This window comes from Erythrolamprus reginae, chromosome 4 (genome assembly GCF_031021105.1).
Source record: "Erythrolamprus reginae isolate rEryReg1 chromosome 4, rEryReg1.hap1, whole genome shotgun sequence".
Taxonomy (NCBI): domain Eukaryota; kingdom Metazoa; phylum Chordata; class Lepidosauria; order Squamata; family Dipsadidae; genus Erythrolamprus; species Erythrolamprus reginae.
Window position 1 is genome coordinate 91,342,899 of NC_091953.1, and position 5,841 is coordinate 91,348,739.

A 5,841-nucleotide genomic window follows, 5' to 3' on the forward strand; every position below is an offset into this window, starting at 1 on the left:
CAGTGACCCCATATACAACATTTCTAATATAATTTATACAAATTTACAGACCTTCCCAGAACATTTTCCCCTGTGGGGCTGGATAGGATTCAGCCATTAGTTATGTCAGCAATTGGTACAGCTATCCTTGTTCTCATATTTAAACAGGATACTTGCAAAAAGAGGCAGTTGTGGAAATGGGTAGATTTCAGAAAGAAAAAAAATCAAAAGAAGGGCTCGTCCGGGATTTGAACCCGGGACCTCTCGCACCCAAAGCGAGAATCATACCCCTAGACCAACGAGCCAGACAGGAAAACATTTTCTTCTTTGACATATAAACTGAACCTCATTGAAGCCAAGAAGTTGTTTTTTTTGGCAGGCAGTGCATAGTTTCAGGTGTCATGTTTCTTAAGAACACTGAGCTTAGTCAAATATACTAATACTTCAAAGATACTTCAGACAGGAATAAAGAAAGAAACTGAAAGGTTTAACTTCCAAGTCTCAACATGTTTCCTCTCCTTCTGCTTTTCTTTGCTATTTGGTTCTCTTATATGGGAATAATTAGAAAGCATATAGAACATAGAATACGGATAGGATAGGATAGGATACAATATGATACAATACGATACAATAGAATAGAATAGAATACAATAGACAATAGACAACAGAAAAGAATAGAATAGAAGAATAGAATAGACAATAAAATAGAACAAACAACATAGAACAGACAACACAGACTAGACTGGACTGGACTGGACTGGACTGGAATGGAATGGAATGGAATGGAACGGACAAGAACAGAACAGAATAGAATAGAATAGAATAGAATAGACTGGAATAGACAAAAGAGAACAAAATAAAATAGACTAGAAGAATAGAATAAAATAGAACAGAACAGAACAAGAATGGAATAGAATTAGAAGAGAATGGAACAGAATAGAACATGAACAAGAACAGGAATAGGAACTGGAATCAGAATGGACAGAACAAAACAGAACAATAATTTTATTGTCACTTTGTACATGAATCAGCATACATTAAAATGAAATTACAAAGAGTTACCACCTCCAATATACACCATATAAACATGATGAAATAAATTAATTAATTGATATAAAACTATGCATATACCTGCATATATTCTATGACACTGAGAAACATTACAGTCTACTTCAGATCAATACATGTACATGGTAAGAAAATGAACAGACAGACGGCATAGGGAACAAAGCTTTTACAAAATCAGCTTACAACCATAGCGGAACCCAAAATTTCTTTGTTGTTAAGCAAGACACTTGGTTGGGGGACTTTTGCCCCATTTTATGACCTTTCTGGCCGCCGTTAAATGGGGCTTCCCCATTGACTTCACTTGTCAGAAGATCACAAAAGGATATACACATCACCTTGGGACACAGCAACCATCATAAATATGAATATCTAAATGTTGACAACAAGTTTATGGGAGGTTGTAAAGGATAGTAGCTGTGAAAAATGGTAATAAGTCACCTTTTTCAGCACCACAACTTTCAATAGTCACTAAATGAACTGTTTTGTAAGTCAGACTACCTGTAATAGGGTTGGAAAGACCTTGGGGGGTCTTCCAGTCCAATGTTATTGGCCACCAGCAGCCCTTGCAGTTGACAGCGGATCCTGTTCAAGAGGAGACTGACTTGGTGATGACGAGCGACCTGCCCAGTTGGCGCCATAGTGGGGAGGATGGTGAAGACTCGGTGCCAGGGGCAGAGGTTCAGCCAGGGCCTTCAGAAACTCTAGCTCCAGGGGCGGGATCCTCTTCCCTTGATACCAGTGCACTGTGCATGCATCGCCATGTTTTCCCATGTGCGCACTTGCTACGTATGTGTGCATGTATCCTATGGCATGATTTTGCTTCCTGGGCATGCACGGAAGCAAAATCTAATGAGGGGATGCTCTCTTGCACGCAATTTTGGTGGTTTGTTTGCTTTCTGTGCATGTGCAGAAGCAAAAAAATCACTGAAATCTCATGCATATGCGTCCTTTCACTGTTCCTGAATCCCTAGAGTACAAAAAACAGCAAATCAGGCAAACCAGAAGTTCAGAAAATGCACTTCCAGTTTGCTGTTTTTTGCACTCCTGGGTTTCAGAAAGTTTCCCTGAATCCTCCAAAGTGCAAAAAACAGCATATCAGCAAACTGGGAGTGTGTTTTCCAAACTTCCAGTTTGTCCGTTGGGTGGTTTTTTGCACCAGGGAAGCTTCCCTAAAGCATCTGGAGGGTGAAACGGCCAAAAATCAGCTGGCCAGTGGGTGTATGCATGTTGGAGCTGACATAAGGCAAAGGCTCACGTAACCTCCAATATGGCTCCATGTGCCACCTGTGGCACACATGCCATAGGTTCACCATCATGGCCCTATACCAAGGGTAGGCAAAGTTGGCTTTTCAATGACATGTGGACTTCAACTTCCAGAATTCCCGAGCCGCCATTATGGCCCTATACCATTCCAAACAAATGGCTGATTAATCTCTTCTGAAAAACCTCCAGTGACGGAGCACTCGCAACTTTAAGAGGTAAGCAAGTATTTGATTATTTATGAAAAACCTGCAATTTCAATCTCTCAAACCATCTTTTAAAAGTTTGTAATCAACAGGCAGGACAGGGTGGAATGCAGTTCCACCGGCAGAAATGAAGCTGCATGCACAGCTCCAGCTGACCAGCAGCAGTCACTTCCTGGATTACTAGTCTCGGCTCAGCTCTCATTTTTTCCCCCTCCTGCTGCTGCTGCATCTGCACTCCTCACTTTTTTCTTCTTTCCTCCTTCCTGGCCTAAGATGAGCTTATCTCTCTCCTCCCTGGCTCCCCTCCAGCCTCACGCAGCCACCTCCTGAGTCCAGGAAGGAGGAAAGAGGAAAAAAGCAAGAAGCGCACAGCAGCAGCAGCAGGGGGGGAAAGGAGAGCTGAGCTAAGCTGAGCTGAGTCGTGTCAAAGTGATCTGGGCTGTGGTCTTTTTCCTCTTGCAAAGCCCTTGCTCCACTTGCAGCTGAGATGAAAAGGCGTCATGCAGTAATAATAACCTTGTAACTCTCCCTCGGCTTTCCGATATTTTAAAATTCCCCCCTCCCATCATCGTCGTCTTCCTCCTCAGAAAACAGCAGGGAGACAAGCACTGGCAGGAGTTGCAGGGGGCCCTTTTCCTCCCCCCTGTTTTCTCAATAGCTGATCGGCACCCATTCCTCTAGCTACCCAGCCTGAGGTGGAGGGCAACCCAGGAAAGAGAGCGTGGGAAATGCAAAGCAAATTGTCACCCCAGTGAGCGACACTGGTGATGTTGTAAGTTGAGGACTTAACAGTTCACTTGAACAATGATGATCGTTTAAGCCACTTCCACCTGGTCACATGGCTGGTAAGCCACTCTTACCCGGTCACATGACCATTAAGCCACCCCCACAAAATAAGCCACAGTGTGACAGTAAAAACTTTGGCTGCCCATTACTGTTTGTAATATTTTTATTTCACATCTGTGTGTCTTTATGTGTGTTGTTCTGTACAGATAAAACTCAAAAGGCAATGGGGACTAGAATTTCTATCACCAAGCAATATGATTGTAAAATATGACATCATGTGACCATACCACTTAGAGCCAACTACCATAAATCATTACACAAAGTCCATCACATGACTGAAATTTCCAACTTTCTGCTGACTTTTATTAACTTTGGTTCCAGGTAAGATCACAAATCATGATCATACGACTACAGGATGCTGAGACAATCAAAAATTGAAGCCAGTTGCTGAGCACCTACGTCACATCATATGACTGCTGGGCCACTGAAATTTGAGGACCAGTTGTAAGTACCACTTGTTTAATGCCATCACAACTTTGAATGGTCATTGAATGAATGATGGTTAAACAGGGAAAAATTATGTACATATAAAAATGCTATATTTTATATAATGTAAAATAGTATATCTATATAAACTTTGAGAGTTTGTATTATGTGCATTGATTTTCTTTTTATATTGGATCTGTATACATAATTTCTGATTAAATAATTGTATTTATATCATTTAATTTGCATTTGCATCATATTCTTACTGTATGTACAGTATAAACCAATCAGTATTCTTGCTGGTTTAAATTTCTGTATCTTTCAGTAACAGCCAAGACCACTTTTCATTAAGTGTTCTTTCTGATTTTGCATGAAAGTTAAATTCTGTCATGTTATTTTACAAATTGACAAAAGGAATGTGGCAGTCATCTCTGTTTTTTTCCCCTAAGCTAAGAAACTAAGAAACATGACATAGTTCTAAGCTTTCTAAATCTAGGTTTGTAAGCCTAGTTGCATAGTTTTCTAGAGTTCTTAGTTCTAGTAAAGCAGAGGAGTTATTTCATCTGTTTCTCACAATTACTTGGAACCAGATCCCAAAGAAATTCATAGTTGCTTCCAATTAAGTGTGAATAGAATTATGTATGTTCTGGCTCTTTCATGTGTATTAATTGCATTCTGTATTCTCTTTATACATATAAATAAACCACTAGAGGCCGCTACACACCATTTTAAGAAACATTTCTCGAAATTAAGCTATCTTTCAAGGTCTCTCTGCCTCCATTCTTTTCTACTTTTCTTATGATTATAAAATGCTTCATCCGAGTACAACTTGTAAAATGATTTTACTAATTTTTGTTAATACCTGAGGAGCAGATGCATTTTGAATTTCATTAAAAGAAATATGAGTTTTTAAAAGTTGAAAAATAAATTAAATTGTTTCTATAAACATGTATACATATGTTTTTTTGCAATTTTTAATTTTTTTTCTCCATTACACTACATCACAAACAAATCCAAGTATATATTCCTTCAGATATTAAAAATACCATTCATAATTCCACTTTCCATTTTTGTCAATTATTCCAAAAATCCATATCCATTCTACCTAAACATCAGACTGCCTCTCATATTTCCATTTCCTTACACTCCACTCCCCCTCTCACTCTTCTCTTCCCTCCTACTTCCTCTTCCACCTTATTTTTAGTTGTTTTATTATTGGATTGTCACATGCTGTTTTTATCATTGTTGTTAGCCGCCCCGAGTCTCCGGAGAGGGGCGGCATACAAATCCAATAAATTATTATTATTATTATTAAATTATTATACCACTTCCTTAGTATTATTTATTTATTTATTTATTTATTTATTTATTTATTGGATTTGTATGCCGCTCCTCTCCGGAGACTCGGGGCTGCTAACAGCAACAATAAAGCAGTGTACAATAGTAGTCTGATGTTAGAAACAATTAAAAACCCATTAATATAAAAAACCAAACATACATACATACATACCATGCATAGAATTGTAAAGGCCTAGAGGGAAGAGGGTCTCAATTCCCTCATGCCTGACGGCAGAGGTGGGTTTTAAGCAGCTTACGAAAGGCAAGGAGGGTGGGGGCAATTCTAATCTTTGGGGGGAGTTGGTTCCAGAGGGCCGGGGCCGCCACAGAGAAGGCTCTTCCCCTGGGTCCCGCCAAGCGACATTCTTTAGTTGACGGGACCCGGAGAAGATCCACTCTATGGGACCTAACTGGTCGCTGGGATTCGTGCAGCAGAAGGCGGTTTCCGAACATTTTTCAAAGGTAGCCCCATGTAGAGAGCATTACAGTAGTCGAGTTTCGAGGTGATGAGGGCATGAGTGACTGTGAGCAGTGACTCCCGGTCCAAGTAGGGTCGCAACTGGTGCACAAGGAGAACCTGGGCAAACACCCCCCTCGCCACAGCTGAAAGATGTTTCTCCAATGTGAGCTGTGGGTCGAGGAGGACGCCCAAGTTGCAAACCTTCTCTGAGGGGGCCAGTGATTCTCCCCCTAGGGTAATGGACGGACAGATGGAATT

The 5,841-nt window shown here is 40.5% G+C and overlaps 1 non-coding gene across 1 annotated transcript; it reads right to left on the minus strand.

Moving 5' to 3' along the window:
* Positions 1-212: 212 nt before the first annotated feature.
* On the minus strand, positions 213-284 carry TRNAP-UGG (transfer RNA proline (anticodon UGG)). The gene has a single exon. It is a non-coding gene; the product is annotated as a tRNA-Pro (tRNA).
* Positions 285-5,841: the final 5,557 nt, after the last annotated feature.